The 17323-nt window shown below is 38.9% G+C and overlaps 1 pseudogene across 1 annotated transcript; it reads right to left on the bottom strand.

The window, feature by feature from the left end:
- Positions 1-4696: 4696 nt before the first annotated feature.
- On the bottom strand, positions 4697-15500 carry LOC308504726 (protein N-terminal asparagine amidohydrolase-like; annotated as a pseudogene). The gene is made up of 2 exons: positions 15326-15500; positions 4697-5745 (listed from the first exon to the last, which is right to left on the bottom strand). The product of its transcript is annotated as a protein N-terminal asparagine amidohydrolase-like (transcript).
- Between the last annotated feature and the right edge of the window lie 1823 nt (positions 15501-17323).

Here is a 17323-nt window from a genome sequence, read left to right as displayed (position 1 = left end):
AGTTCTCAGAGATGTAGGTATTCTGCCTTGTGAGCCAACACTCACTGCTACAGTTTTTTCTGGGGTCTTCTGCTGGCTTTGGGTAGATGCTTGGTGAGGTCTCCGGGTGGGGGTGGCCAGACTCCAAGGCTTTGTTTTCTGCCTGGCAATGATGGCTGCTGGGACACAGCTGTCACACTTCTCTATTTGGTCTCTACCTCGAGGTCTTTGTCCAGATTCTATTGATTGGTTCAGCCATATTATATGCTGATCACTCAGGCAGGAGTGCTGGGGGTCCACAGAGAGTGTACCTGCAGATTCAATCCTTCCCTCTCCCGGAATCAGCAGTGAACTCTGGGCTTTGTCCGTGCCACCTGTCTCTGCTCTTCTCCCTTCCTCTTCCCCTGTTTGCCCCAATTCTCCCACCTTCAGATGATTCCATGCACAGATCTCTCAGATGGTTTTGTGTGTTGCACAGGGAATCCTTTGCTGAAGTATAGCTATTCAAATTCTTGTAACTTCAAGCGGAGAAGTCAAGGGGACCCCTCACGCAGTCATGCTTCTGATGTTCATCCCTCATATTTTGAAATATTGTATTTTCCTTTTCACTTTAATTCAAAGTATTTTTTAATGTCCCTTGAAACATCCTCTTTATCCCATAGGTTATTTGAATTTTCAAATATTTACTAATTTCCTGATATCTTTCTGTTATTGACTTCTAGTTTAATTCCATTATAGCTGAATAATACATATATTGCATGATTTCTATTCTTTTAAATTATTAAGGTTTATTTTATGCCCCAAAATATGGTCTGTCTTCATTAATGTTCTATATGCACTTGAGAAGACTGTTCTGTATGCACTGTTGTTGATGGAGTGTTCTATGAATATCAATAAGCTTACATTAGTCGATAGTGCTGCTCAGATCATTTATATCCTGACTTATTTTCTACTTATTCTATCAATTATTGAGAGAGGAGAGCCAAATTCTGCAACTCTAATTGTGAATTTATCTATTTCCTCTTCAGATCTACTGGTTTGTGCCTCATGTATTTTGCGACTCTGCTATGTGCATACATGTTTGCGATATTTATGTTTTCTTGTAGATGTGACATTTTACCATTACATAATGTCCCTCTTTATTCCTGAATAATCTTTATTTTCCTCAAGTCTACTTTGTCTGAAATTAATATAATTAGTCCAATTCTCTTTTGGTTAGTGTTTACATGGCATACCTTCCTCCATCTCTTTCATCTATCTGAGTTTCTTACTTATGTCATATTTCTTCTGCCTGAGATCTCCCTTTAAGTATTAGTGTATGCACGTACCAGGCAGTTTTTCCTCATTTTCATCTTTTTGGAGGGTGAAGGGATTAAAGTTTTTTATTTCTTCTTTAGTTTTGAAGGATGTTTTTAATGAGCATAGATTTCAAGTTTGACGGATTTTTCTTTCAATACTTTAAAGATGTCACTCCACTGTCTTCTTGCTTAGTTTCTGATGAAAAGTCTATGATAATTCTAATATTTGTTAAGTGATGTGCTTTTTCTTCTGGCTGCCTTTAAGATATTTTCATTGTCTGGTTTTTCCCAGTTTGGATATGATATGCATAAGGGTATTGCTTGGGTTGGGGATTTTGTTGTTGTTGTTTTTTATTCTTTATGTTCTCTGAACTTCTTGGATCTGTGGTTTGGTGTAATAAATAATTTTGAAAAATTTTTAGCCATTTTTTTTCAAATATATCTTTTGCCCTCTTCTCTCATTCTTCTCCTTCTGGGATTTTAATTATATGTATATATTAGACCATTTGATCTTGCCTTCCAGTTCTTGAATGATCTGTTCTGCTTCCCCCGCCCCCAGCTGTTTCTACTTTTTGTGTTTTAGTTTCTATACTTTTTAATTCCCAATCTTCAAATTGACAGAAGTTTTAGCTTAGCTGTATGATGAGAATATTATAGTTATTTTTCATCTTTGTTACTGTGTTTTAAAAAACATTTCCAAATATTTTTATTTAATTTTTTTTGTAGCTTCATCACTCTGTTGAAATTACCCATTGCAGAGTTGCATGCTGTCTACATTTTCCATTAGAGTTTTAACATGTTAATCATAGTGATTTTAAATTAAATGTCCAATAGTTCCAACTTCTGTGTAATATCTGAGTCTACTTCTGATTATTTTGTCATTGGACTATGTTTTTTCTTTTTCTTTTTGTTTTCTTTGGCTTAAGCAACAAACATTTATTTCTCACAGTCTGGTGTTGGGAATTCTGAGATTAGGCGGCCAGCATGGTCAGATTCTGGTGATGACCCTCTTCCTGCTTTCCAGATAGCTACCTTCTTGCTGTGTCCTCATATGGTGGAGAGCAGAGATGAAGCAAGCTCTCTCATGTCGCTTTTTTTTTTTATTAAAGTTTATTGGGGTGACAATTGTTAGTAAAGTTACATAAATTTCAGGAGTACAATTCTGTATCGCATCCTCTATAAATCACATTGTATGTTCACCACCTAGAGTCAGTTCTCCTTCCATCACCATATATCTGATCCCTTTTACCCTCGTCTACCACCCCCCTTTCCCCTTACCCTCTGCTAACCACTAAACTATTGTCTGTGTCTATGAGTTTTTGTTTCTCTCTTGCTTGTCTTGTTCTTTTGTTGTTTCTTGTTTATATACCACATATTAGTGAAATCATATGGTTCTCTGCTTTTTCTGTCTGACTTATTTCGCTTAGCATCATACTCTCAAGATCCATCCATGTTGTCACAAATGTTCCTATATCATTTTTTTTTACCGCCGAATAGTATTCCATTGTGTATATATACCACAACTTCTTTATCCATTCATCTATCGAAGGACATTTCGGTTGTTTCCATGTCTTGGCCACCGTAAACAAAGCTGCAGTGAACATTGGAGCACACGTGTCTTTATGGATAAATGTTTTCAGATTTTTTTGGTAAATACCCAGGAGAGGGATTGCTGGGTCTTACGGTAATTCTAGTCATAATTTTTTGAGGAACCTCCACGCTGCCTTCCATAGTGGCTGCACCAGTCTGCATTCCCACCAACAGAGTATGAGGGTTCCTTTTTCTCCACAGCCTCTCCAACATGTTACTATGTGTCTTGTTGATGACAGCCATTCTAACTGGAATGAGGTAATATCTCATTGTGGTTTTCGTTTGTATTTTTCTGATGATTAGTAATGTTGAGCATTTTTTCATATGTCTATTGGCCATTTGTATGTCCTCTTTGAAGAAATGTCTCTTCAGGTCCTCTGCCAATTTTTCAATTGGGTTGCTTGTTTTTTTGTTGTTGAGCTTCATGAGTCCCTTGTATATTTTGGATATTAGCCCTTTATCAGAGGCACTGTTTACAAAAATCTTCTCCCATTCAGTTGGTTGTCTCTTTATTTTGTCGATGGTTTCTTTTGCTGTGCAGAGCTTTTAAGTTTGATATAGTCTCATTCATTTATTTTTAGCTTTTACTTCCATTGCCTTTGGAGTCAAATTCATAAAATGCTCTTTGAACCTAAGGTCCATAAGTTTAGTATTTATGTTTCCTTCTATGCAGTTTATTGTTTTAGGTCTTATGCTTAGGTCTTTGATCCATTTTGAATTAATTTTGGTACATGATAACAGATAGCAGTCCAGTTTCATTCTTTTGCACATGGCTTTCCAATTCTCCCAGCAACATTTATTGAAGAAGCTGTCTTTCATCCATTGTATGTTTTTAGCTTCTTTGTCAAAAATTATCTGTCCATATTTATGTGGTTTTATTTCTGGGTTCTCAATTCTATTCCATTGGTCTATGTGTCTGTTTTTCTGCCAATACCATGCTGTTTTTATTATTGTAGCCCTGTAGTACAAGCTAAAGTCAGGGAGTGCGATACTTCTAGTATTGTTCTTTTTTCTTAAGATTGCTTTGGCTATTCAGGGTCTTTTGTGGTTCCATACAAATCTGATTTTTTGTTTTATTTCTTTAAAAAATGCCATTGGGATTTTGATGAGGACTGCATTAAATTTGTATATTGCTTTGGGTAATATGGCCATTTTAACTATGTTGATTCTTCCAATCCATGAACATGGAATGTCTTTTCATTTCTTTGTGTTTTCTTCAACTTCTTTTAAAAATGTCTTATAGTTTCAGCATCTAAATCTTTCACATCCTTGGTTAAGTTTATTCCGGTATTTTACTCTTTTTTGTTGCAGTTGCAAAATGAATTGTTTTTATTTTATTTCTTTTTCTGAGATTTCATTGTTAGTGTATAGGAATGCAATGGACTTTTGTACGTTGATTTTGTAGCCGGCAACTTTACTGTGTTTGTTGATTGTTCCTAATAGCTTTTTGTTGGAGTCTTTAGGGTTTTCTACATATAGCATCATGTCATTTACAAAGAGTGACAATTTAACTTCTTCATTCCCAATTTGGATGCCTTTTATTTATTTCTCTTGCCTGATTGCTTTGGCAAGGACTTCCAACACTACACTGAAAAGCAGAGGTGATAGAGGACAGCCCTGTTGTGTTCCTGAACGTAGAGCAAAGGGTTTCAGTTTGTTGTTTTTTTGCCCTTGCCAAAATAAGATTTTATTTTGAAAGTCATCTAAAAGACACTGAGTAAGAAAGGAGACCTAAGATGCAATGGATGTAATCTTATTCATATTCTGTTCGACTCCCACCAATAGTCTCTGTCTTGCCAAAAATTTGCTTTCTTTGGTAATTCCTATTTTTAGCTTTCTTGGGAAGAGATCTTTTCCCATAAGCCATCTTCACTTTTTTTGTAGAGTAGAGCTTTATTTCCAGGAAACAGCGTGTTTGTTGGAGATGGGTATTTTTTAAAAAACATCAAGGTAGATCTAATATGTTCAACAAAGTGAGGGGGCTCCACCAGAGGTGAAGTGGAAATGTTCTCTAGTATTTCCTTATCATCTTGCTGCAACCAGAAATCCACATGTGGAAATGGCATCCAGGAATAAGGTCCTATACGAGTTGTCTGGCTTTGCATCGTAAATACTAATCATTGGTCCTCCTGTTAAAGCCCGTGCCGCACGCAGCTCCTCTTCTGGACCTCGATCTTGGAAGGAGGCTCTGTAAATCTATGCAGTTTTAATGTTGACAGCAATGCCATAAATTATTGGAAAGTGGTTTTCATTTTCTTCCCAGTCATTTAGTTCTGTCACACATAAGTCACTAAGTGAATGTCATCTTCTTGTCTGTCAAATTCACTAAGAAGTTGATGAGTAAGTTTCTGTGATAACTGCCTTTCGTCATTGAAGCCGCCCACAAGGTGCACTTCCAGCCTTCCACACTGAGCGTGGTCAGAAAAGGATTTTATGGCGCTAATGATCAAGGGGACTTCAGCTTTGCTGTCGGTGCCATCACAATGTGTCAAGCAGGTAGCCCCATTACCTGTGTGCCTCAGGACCACAATGTGACAAGTGGTGGCATCATCAGAACCCAGAATGGAGATGGAGCCATCCTTTGGGGAGGTCACTGCAAGCTCTTTTTGCTGAACATACAGAAGGCCCTGGGGTCCCACTTGTTGAACAGACTGACCTCTGAGAAGTCTGGCTCTTTCCTCCAGAAACGGGTGGGCTCCGACGAGGTCCCCAGCGGACTGTGGCAGCTGCACTCACAGCCCATCAATCAGCAGCCGCTGGGACAGGCCCGGGAAGGCTGCGGCCTCCCCAGCCCAGGGCGGCTCTCTGCCTCCGCCCTCGGGCTGCCCCGCCTCTTCCCGCCAGGGTTTCAGTTTTTCACCGTTAACTGTGAGATTAGCTGGGGATTTGTCATATATGGCCTTTATTATGTTAAGGTATTTTCCTTCTATACCTATTTTATGAAGTGTTTTAATCATAAATGGATGTTGTATCTTGTCAAATGCTTTTTCTGCATGGATTGATATAATCATATGATTTTTGTCCTTTATTTTGTTTATGTGATGTATCACATTGATCAATTTGCGTAAGTTGAACCATCCTTGTGCCCCTGGGATGAACCCCAGTCGGTCGTGATGAATAATCTTTTTAATGTATTGTTGCATTCAATTTGTTAAAATTTTGTTTAGGATTTTTGCATCTGTATTCATCAGAAATATTGGTCTGTAGTTTTCTTTTTTTGTGTTGTCCTTACCGGGTTTTGGTATCAGGGCAATGTTGGCCTCATAAAATGAGTTAGGGAGTACTGTCTCTTCTTCAATTTTTTGGAAGAGTTTAAGCAGGATTGGTATTAGATCCTGTTTGAAAGTTTGGTAGAATTCAGTAGTGAAGCCATCTGGTCCTGGACTTTTTCTTTTAGGAAGGTTTTGAATGACTGAGATTCAATTTACACAGAACATTCTCAAGGATAGATCATGTATTGGGACATAAAACTAGCCTCAGCAAATTTAAGAAGATTGAAATCATACCAAGCATATTCTCTTATCACAAGGCTTTGAAATTGGATATCAACTGCAAAAAGAAAGCAGGGATAACCACAAATATATGGAGATTAAACAACATACTTTTAAAGAACGACTGGGTCAAAGAAGAAATAAGAGGAGAGCTCAAAAGATACATAGAAACAAATGAGAATGAAAATACATCCTACCAAAATTTTTTGGATACAGCGAAAGCAGTTTTAAGAGGGAAATTTATATCGTTACAAGCCTATCCCAAGAAACAAGAACAATCCCAGATAAATAACCTCACATTATCCCTTAAAGAACTAGAAAAAGAAGGACAAATGAAACCCAAGCTCAGCAGAAGAAAGGAAATAATAAAAATCAGAGCAGAACTAAATGAAATAGAGAACAAAAAGACAATAGAAAAAATTAATGTGACAAAGAGCTGATTCTTTGAAAAGATTAACAAATTTGACAAGCCCTTGGCTAGACTCACTAAGATAAAAAGAGAAAAGACATTAATAAACAAAATCAGAAATGAAAGAGGGAAAGTTATCACAGATGCCACAGAGATACAAAGGATCATGCAAGAATACTATGAAGGACTATATGCCACCAAATTCAATAACCTAGAAGAAATGGACAAATTCTTAGAAACATAGAGCCTTCCAAGGCTGAACCATGAAGAATTGGAAAATCTAAATAAACCGATCACTAGTAAGGAAACGGACTGTTTTTTCTTGCCTTTTGTTATACCTTTTAATTTTTTGTTGAAAGCCAGACATGTTCTATAGGACAATGGATACTGAGGAAAATGTCCTTTAGTGTTAAACTAGTCAGGACTTGGGCCATGTTTGAAATAAGTTGTTACTATTGTAATCTGCATTGTGCTTTGTGGTTGCTATGGATCCACCCTCCCGTTGCCTGCTCAGAGACTTCAGATTCCCTATAGTGACTTTGTTTTTCTTTCCTCCCTTGGCTTTTGGTCTTCCTTTTTGTGATACTCTCCCGGAAAAAGTCTGTCAATTGCAGTGATCCATTGTTGTTATTACTGGTGTTCTTATGAGAATGGTGGTGGGGTGACAAAGGGGGCATTTTCTAATGTTCTGATTGGCTTTCGGCTTTTGGAATGGACAGTGAGCTTGTGTCTTGGAGGTATGGCCTTCACAAGTGTTCCTGTCCCTCCTCTAGTGGTAGAGTGTACAGTGCATTTCTTTTCCCAGCTGCAGGGAATATCAAATATCAATTAGTCTCATTTGTTAAAGATAAACTGAAGCATATTAAAATTTTTAAGTTTATTTAAGCAAAACGTGATTCAAATCAGGCAGCATCTAATCTAGCAGACAAAAAGGAGTTCTGAGGAGCTACACAAAATGACAGGCAGGAGGGAACCAGAACAAGGAAGTTATACAAGGTGAAAAACTTAGTTGATTATTACAAGGTTACTTTCCTTAGGGGATGGCAGGGGCCTATCAGGCAGATTACCTAACTAGTGCTAATCAGGCAATTTCTGATCCACTGGCTTATAAGACTTTATTTCTGTGAGAGCCAAAATTAAGTTATATCTATAATTAAGTTAAATCTCAGTTTGGTTACCTGGCGCTTAGAATAAGCAATTCCATTTTGGGCCTCTTACCTTATTTTTTAACACTTTGCTTAGTAGATTTGAACCCCGTGATCCAATAGATTAAGGCTTTTTTATTTTTTCTTAGGAGAGGTAGAGGGACTAAGTCTGGGCAATTCCCTTCCCCCAGCTGCTATTGTAATACATCTGTTTTCTTAGGCTGTAGGTCAGATGTGCTTCCTCTTGCTATTTAATTATTTTGTTCGATAAGGGGAATGATCTGGGTGGAGTTCACAGAGATTCTGTTCTCCTTCCCTAGATAGTGCATTGAGGATGCTTTCTCCTGATTCTTTTTTATCTTTCCTGTGAAATCCTGATGCAGTTCCTGGAGAGAAAGCCTGTAATGGAAACTTGAATGGTTGCAACCCCCGGAGCTTCAGACTCTCACACCAGCTCACACTCATCCACTAGCAATTTGTTGAATTTTCTTGTATAATCAGTCTACCAACTCCGATTTCTCAGTGGCTTTTGTTTCAGTTAAGCAAATATTTGTATGTGTAAGAACTTCCAAATCTCTAGAGAAATGTTTGTAAAAATTTATTTGAGCCAAACAGAGGATATTCCTGCAAGCAAGATCTCAACAGACTGAGAAAAATGCTTTTAGAATGACAGTTTGAAGTTTCTTTTATGCATTTGGATTATTGAGGGGAGGAAGGAAAATTGAATGAAGGTGGGGATTGGATTATAGGATAGTTAACAAGATTATATGCTCCCTTGGAGGTGGTTTTGCCTCTGAGAGAACTGAATAGAGGCATTTCAAAGATGTATGGCCAAGGCTTGCTTAAGGCAAATATAAACCTTTTACTAGTGACATTATATGCGAGGTCATGACTGCCCACCATGACCTGCCCAGTTAGGAATTTATGATTAGATCACCCTGTGAGGTTACTTTCCATAGATCCCCTTTTCATCCACATGTTTGAGTCCAATGTCTCCCTGAAGGTGCCTATCTCCAGATTTTAAAAGGGTGATTGTCCTTTGTTCTCAGTTCTATCACTTATTCATAAAAGGTTGTTAATTTACTGTCTGTCCAGCTTTATCTTGTAAGGGTAGAAAGGAAGTCTTTCCAGCTCTCTATATCCCTGACCTGGAATTAGAAGTATTTATCACTTTTTAATGTGTATCAATCCAGTGGGTGTGATGGCTTATTACTTTAATTAATATCGTTGATTAATAGTGATTAATATCCTTGATTAATAGTGATGATGATTGTGTTTTAATGAGCTTTATTGATAATTTGAATTAGCTCTTTTATGAATTTCCTAGTTACATAATTGCCAATTTTTTAACGGATCTTTTTTTTTACCTTTTATTTTCAATTTGGAGGAGCTCTTTTAATCTGTCATACATGTGAACTGTGAATTGAATACATTTTTTCAGTCTATCTGAGTTGTTTTAGTCCCTCAAAGGTATATCATTATTGTACAGCTAAATCTTTTTCCTTTTATATTTTTTGTCTTCATATGAAAGTTTCCATGATCTCAACATTGTATATAGGTTTTTATTTTTTATTTTCTTTCTCACTCACTAAAATGTAATCTTCATGTGGAAAGGGACTCCACCTATCTTGTTTATCATTGTATCACTAGTATCTACAAGGTGTCTAGTATACGGCAACAGCTTAATAAGTATTTTCAAATAAATAAAATTTTTATTTCTGTAAAGTCTATATATATGTACCATGATGGAATCAACTAAAATGATCTGAAGTAGAGAAAGGACATTTCACTTCACAATATGGCATATGACCTTTAACCTAACAGTGTAACAACCACCAGCCATTTAAGTATCTCAAAACATGAACCTCATGAATAGATCCAATAAGGTCCAGATTTTTTTTTTAATTGGGGAATATTGGGGAACAGTGTGTTTTTCCAGGACCTATCAGCTCCAACTCAAGTCGTTGTCCTTCAATCTAGTTGTGGAAGGCACAGCTCAGCTCAAAGTCCAGTCGCCATGTTTAATCTTTAGTTGCAGGGGGGCCCAGCCCACCATCCCATGCTGGAATTGAACCGGCAACCTTGTTGAGAGCTCACGCTCTAACCAACTCAGCCATCTGGCCGCCCCAAGGCCCAGATTTTTTTAATGATTTACTTACTGATAATTGGTCTACTAAAATTTTACATTAGACATCTATATATCACCTGAATATCACCCTAAAACTCTTGCTGTGCAAGTGGATGCCTCATCTGGTAATTCTTCACCTGACTAAATTGGTTCCCATTGGTCTAATAGATTCTTCCATGGATTTATTCCCTGTCTACACTAGATGGACCAATCATGAATACTTCTCCATAGGGGACGAATCAGAACTTTTTTCCTGGGATTTTTAAACATTGTATCATTGGAAAAAATGAGTGCCAGAAACAAAAATGACAGGAGTAAAGCTAGGGGATAACAATTGATATCTAGTTCTCCTTTTAGCCGAGCCAAATCTCTTATTTCTACAATATGAATTTTCTGTCCTTTTCCTGATTTTGTTAGTGAACAAATTCATCTTTTCCTCAAGCTAATTCAAGTTGAGTTTCTGACAGTAGAATTAAGATCCTGAAATATCACAGAAATAGACTAAAAATTTCATTCTCTCTCTCTCTCTCTCTCTCTCTCTCTCTCTCTCTCTCTCTCTCTCTTCTTCCCCCACCCCCACCCCAGGAGTCCTAGTTCTCAAATTCTGAGATTCAATTCTCTAACTCTCAGGTAGCTACCACATCATCTTTTATCCTCTGACTTGGTATGCATGCAAGTATTTGTACAAGATGGAGTGATTGTTTACATAGCAGTTTGGAAACCAAAATTATACAGTTATTTTGATGAACCAACAGCATTTCTTAGTATGACACCAGGACACACTGCTAAATTAAGTTACATGTTCATCACAAATTTTAGCTCAAACTCAATCTCTTCTGTCCCTAGTTGCTGAAATATGACTTCATTTGTGACACTTCCAACTCCTCAGCCATGTCAGTTTTGGAAAGAGTTCAAAGAATTTTTTTTAAAAAACTGGCCTTTGGACAAATGTTTTTGAGTCTGGGAAATTAATTCTTAGAAAGTTTTAGCATATTAAGTAAAAGCCTATATTATTTTTTTCTACATGTTTGAGAGTTTGAATATTTATCCAGAATTTAATTTTGTGTTTATTATTATGTGAAGTGTGTATCACCTCATTTAGTGCTCAGCAAAGAAGGACCTATACATAGATATTTTTTACCAAGCCAGGTATTTTTCTGATCTGAATCTTATTGAAGGGCCAAATTAAAAAAAAAAATTATAGATTGCTGTTTGTAACACACAAATACATACTTACATTTAAATTAGTGCCATAAGATTATAAATATCAAACCTGAGGTCTATTCACAGTAGGATCTCAGGTAAATCTTAAAATGTGGAACTCATACTTTAGGCAAGGAAAATTTTTCTTTCTTCAAATTTAAGTGAGTATGTTTCCTAACTTCCTTATTTTTAAGTAAACTATTTATTTTAGAACAAGCTTAGATTTACAGAAAAGTTGCAAAGATAATGCAGAGAATTTCCATATATCCTACACACAGTTTTTCCCATTTTTCATCTTATATTACTATGGTATAGTTGTCACAATAAATGAGTCAATATTGATACATTATTATTAAACTTATACTTTATTTGGATTTCCCTAGTTTTTACTTAATGTCCTTTTTCTGTTCCAGGATCTCACCAAGATACCACATACTCAATCATCATGCCTCCTTAGGTTCCTCCTGTCTGTGATAGTTTCATAGTTTCTCAGACTTTCATTGTTTATAATGACCTTGACAGTTTTGAGGAGTGCTAGTCAGGTGTTTTGGAAAAATGTCCTTTGACAGCAGTTTGACTGATATTTTTCTGATGATTAGGCTGGAGTTATAAGTTTGGGGGAGGAAGGCTACAGAAGTAAATTACCATTCCATCACATAGTATCAAGGATATGTGCTATCAACTTGACTTAATCATTATTGATGTTGACCTTGATCACCTGGCTGAGATAGTGTTTTTCAGGTTCCTCCATTGTAAAGTTATTTTTACCCCCTCTTTACATACTGGGCTCTTTAATAGGAAGTCATTGTGCCCACATTTAAGGAATGGAGAGTTATGCTCTGCCTGATTGAGTACCTAATTTGTTTCTGAAATGTGTTTTCATATTGAATACATAGAAATAAGGTGAGGAAAATAAAGATATTGAGTGATTTGTTGCAAAGCCCATCATGACATCTGACATTTAAAAATTATTTATCTATATACATACATGTATATTAAATGATTATGTATATAAATAAAAGCTGTATTAAAATAAAGTATACAATATGATTGTCTTTATTGAGGGTGAAGATTTTTAGATTATATGTCATGCTGTGGACTAAGAAATATCTTATTTTTGAAAATTAAATTCTATTATTTCTTCTTTTATTTTTCTTTTTTTTAAGATTTTTGTTGGGGAAGGGGAACAGGACTTTATTGGGGAACGGTGTGTACTTCCAAGACTTTTTTCCAAGTCAAGTTGTTGTCCTTTCGATCTTAGTTGTGGAGGGTGCCGTTCAGTTTCAAGTTGTTGTCCTTTCAGTCTTAGTTGTGGAGGGCGCAGCTCAGCTCCAGGTCCAGTTGCCAGTTGCTAGTTGCAGGGGGTGCAGCCCACCATCCCTTGCGGGACACGAGGAATCGAACTGGCAACCTTGTGGTTGAAAGCCCACTGGCCCATGTGGGAATCAAACCGCAGCCTTCAGAGATAGGAGCACGGAGCTCCAACCACCTGAGCCACCGAGCCGGCCCCCCTATGATTTCTTCTGAATACCAACTCTTCCCAGAAAATTGGGTTTGGAAGAAGAATCTAGGTGAAAGTTTGCTTTGACATGTCTTTGGGATGAGATGACTTTCTGTAAGATAGTTTGGACTCTGAATATGATTTTCTCTACCAATAAGCAAAAATAGACACAAAACAGGGTAACATGAAGAAAACATATTCAAAATATTCTCCAACAACTCATGCTTTTTTTTCACTGTACTTAAGGAAAGGCTATAGCATGAGTTCCTTAAGTAAAAGACCATGAAAAAGATCATAAGGAGTGAAATGGTTCTAATAGCTTTGATCTCATGAGAGGCTCTAGATGAAAAGTTATTGCTGTGAATATGTTTAGTATTTTTCCTGTGTCTGTAAAGGAAAATCACAATGTAACCTCTGGACCAACTCATGAGAATGAGAAAAATTAAGTCCTGAATTGTGATAACACTCATATTAATGAATGTCATTGTATTTTCTATGTGTAATATAGTTAAACACATTTTTACTGAAACATTTTTGGTGGTAACAACATATTTGCTAGTGTCAATGAATGGTACAAGCCTGACATAGATGAGATTATTGATGACCCAGAATGAAAGGAGAAATGCTATAGTATTCATGTACATTCTGTCTTTCAGACAAGTCCACCTGGATTTGCTGGGGCTGATGGTGAGGGCCTGGACCGTGCTTGGGAGACATGTTGTACAAAGTGAAAGTCTCTGAGATACTCTATAAAAATTCAAATACTTTACAACCAGTATAATTTAAAAGACTTTTAATACCAAAAGACTTTACTATCAAGAGAAAGACATTGCTGAAAATTGTCGTTATATTATTAGTAACAGACAAGTGAAAGAAAATCATTCCCTTGGGCTTCTTTTGTTGGGGACATACCAAAAAGATGCAAATAGGCACCAGAAGTAGCAAGTTGCCCCAAATCCCAATGCCACTATGAGAGAGGAAAAAAATTCCCATAGTCATATCAACGGAAAGCGTGGTGTTACAGGTTCTGAAAAAGGTACGAATATTGTACAGGTCAGCCTAAAAAGACTTCAAAATTAAAATATAAATTGAAAGCCTTTTTAGAAAGAACGTAAGGATGCAGCCTTTTGGTTTTACTATTTTTTCATTTCGCTATATATTTATAATCATTTCGCTATATATTTATAATCAACTGTAAGAGTTGTAACGTTTTGTGCAAAAATATGTAAATATCACAGAACAATTACAATTTTTCTTATTGATTATTAAGAATGTTTTGCAGTTTCAGCTTGCACAATAATTTTTACAATCCTGTACTTCCTTATAAAGCAAAAATTGCCTGTAATTATAGACTCACAAGAAGTTGCGAAAATAGTACAGAAGGTCCTAGTGAACACATCACCCAGCTTCCCTCAATGGTAACATCTTTCATAACATTATATCATCAAACCTTGAAATTGACACTGGTTAATACAGTTAACTAGACTACAGACTGTTAAGGAGCGAGTCCCCAAGAAATGACCACAGAGCCGAATTGGACAAATTAACAAGGCCTTTATTACAGATTCGAATCTGGGCTCAAGCCTCCACTGACATAGTAGTGAGCGAGAGCCCTGAGCACTGTTTTCCATCCCTATTTATTCTTTTCTGTTACTTGTCCTTTTTCTGATTTATGTGCCTTGGAGAAAAAAGGGGTGCTGGTTATTATTATTTTTTAAGGGGATGTTTTCAGGGGTAGGTTTCCTTAAGGGAATGTTCCCAGGGGTAAGGGGATGTTCTGCTTATCTTTGCTGCGGCAACAGGATCTGCTTATCTTTGCTGCAGCAACAGGATATCTAGTTTTGGGGTAAGCTTAACTGAGTACATGGTTTTAACGGAAGATATGTTCGGGTGGCCGAAAATTTCCCACGGCACTTTTGCTCTGACCTGCTTATCTTCCATTGTTAGGTAGCTTGCCTAAGCTGAATTGAGGCACGGGGTTGTGTTTTTTCTTTTCTTGACCTCCTTGTCACATTCCCTACTGGTCTTACCCGGGAATCAAATCATTGATTCTCGATCTTCTTCTGGGAAGTTAGCGTCATCTAGGGCTAAGTTTTGATAGTGAGTACCAACCATGAGGACCTTGACAGCTTGGACCCTAGAGTGAACTAGGTTGGCTAGAGATCGAAATATGTAGGGTCCGATAGTGACGATTAAGATGAGGAGAACTAGGGGCCCAGCGGCCGCACTAAGGAGAGTAGTGAGCCATGGGGACCGGGAAAATAGGTTCGCATACCAGTTTCCTTGTCTCGCTCGCTCTTCCTCTCTCTCCTTGAGTCTCCGTCTAAGCTGGCTAAGACTTTTTTTATGACCCCAGAATGGTTAGTATAGAAACAACAGGCTTCCCCCAGGGTGAGGCATAGTCCTTCTTGTTTAAGGAAAAGGAGGTCGAGGCCTCTTTTCTTCTGGAGAACAACCTCTGCAAGGGAGCTCAGAGAGCTTTCAAGTTTTGTAACCGTTCCCTCAAGGGTACTGAGGTCTAAGTCCACTTGTCTAGTTAACTCTCAGTAATCTTGGTCTTGTTTAACGAGGGAGGCAATACCGACCGCAGTGGAACCGGCGACGCCCAATCCGATCAAGAGTGGGATTAGGACTGGGGCCCTCTTGGCCCTATGGGGCTCTAACCCTAGATGTTCTCTACCCCCTTTACCAGAATAATAATAGATCTGAGGAAGAATACGGGTAAGGATACAGAGCTCTGGAGAGTTGTTGTTCATGATAGCAGGGAGGTAAGCACAAGGGGTGATACCCTCCGTGCAGGCTCACCAAGTCCCTTCGGGGGCGACGAGAAGGACGTTTTCCCCGTCGGTCTCTGTCTCTGGAAGGATGATGGTCTGAACACAGGAGGATGAATAAGGAGAATCCTCTATGCGAAAGTTGGCTGGGAAAAGGCATGTGCCTTTTCCTTGCAGGTCGTCAAGAGTTAGTTTTGGGTAGGCTCCCCACGGGCAGAAGTGTTCTAGGAGGGTCCCTGGAGAGGGGGTCTGACAGGTCCCCGGTGCGTCTGGAGCCCCCGTGGTGAGCGACCCTCCGGAATCTTAGGTGCTGGTCGGTCGTGGTCCAAGGGGCTAGGGTGACACAGCCCCAGGCAGCACAGTAGAAGTCGTTTTCTCCCCCACATTCGCTAGGCCCTATAGGCGGCTGGTCGATGTTGTAAGCCGGTTGTCGGGACGGTCCCTTAACCGCAGTCGGGGTGTTCAGGATCACCGTGAATGGGCCAGTCCATCTGGGTTTAAGCTGGCCTGGGTTGAGCTTTTTGACCCAGACTAATTTACCAGGTTTAATAACAGGAGTCCTCACTGGGCTGGAAGTCTCCGGGTGTTTCTCTCCACACACCACATTTTGAGCTGTGTTCCGTGCTACCTGGAGAGCCTGTAAAGACTTAAGAAGATTATGGTTTTTGATGGCCCCCAGCTGTTCTTCCCCAACCGGGGTAGGAGTGGAGGAGGATGCCCAAACATTATTTTATAAGGAGTAAAACCCTGGGTATACGGAGTACACCGGGCCCTCAGGAGGGCGAAAGGGAGAAGACTTACCCAATCACCGCCAGTTTCCAGCTTTAATTTTGTTAGGGTTTCCTTAAGAGTCCGATTTATCCTTTCTACCTGGCCAGAACTCTGTGGTCTATATATGCAGTGGAGTTTCCACTTAATTTTTAAGGTGGAAGCCAATAACTGGGTGACCTGGGCGGTGAACGCCGGGCCATTGTCAGATCCCAAGTATAGCGGTAGGCCAAACCGAGGGAGAATTTCAGAAACCAATTGTTTAACTACTACCTGGGCTGTCTCTTGTCTGGTTGCATAAGCCTCTGGCCATCCTGAGAAAGTATCTACCATGACGAGGAGGTACTTGTACCCTCCTTTGGCTGGTGGCAACTCAGTGAAGTCTAACTCCCAATGTTCACCTGGGGACCCTCCCCTAAACCGGAGCCCAGGTTCCTTGACGGGAGTAGGGTTGGAGTTCACTTGAACACAAGTCTGACATCTCCTTGCGATGTCCTGGGTCATCTTATAGAGTCCCTTTATGAAAAAATTTTTTCTCAAGAGTTCTGCGAGCTTGGTACCACCTAGATGCATACTTTTGTGGATCTGTTTGGCGATTTGTCTGCCCAAGCTTTGAGGAAGTAAGGTCCTTTTATCTGGGAGCTGGATCCATCCTTTTTCTGTTTCGGTTCCTCCCAGTTTATATCCTAATTTCCTTTCTTCTGGTGTGTAATACGGGCCCGGAGGGAGGGTGACCTCATGGAGGCTCAGGACTTGTAGGGGCCCTACTGGTCTTTTGGCGACTTCTCGGGCTGTCCGGTAGGCAAACCTGTTTTCCTGTGACACTATTGATTTGTCCTTTTGGTGCTGCCGGCAATGGATGACTGCTACTGCAGTAGGACCCCAGATGGAGGCCAGTAGGGTCAGGATTTCCTGGGAGTTTTTAATGTCCTTTCCTCCTGCCGTGAGGTGGGTCTAACAGGAGGACCTGGTATTGGGTCACTCTGGCATTTGACAGCCACCTCTCTGGTGGAGACCGCAGTAAGCCCTCAATACCA

The sequence above is a fragment of the Rhinolophus hipposideros genome, assembly GCF_964194185.1.
Source record: "Rhinolophus hipposideros genome assembly, chromosome: 11".
Lineage (NCBI taxonomy): Eukaryota > Metazoa > Chordata > Mammalia > Chiroptera > Rhinolophidae > Rhinolophus > Rhinolophus hipposideros.
The sequence above is the reverse complement of the archived record's forward strand: the minus strand, read 5'-3'. Positions and strand labels throughout refer to the sequence as shown.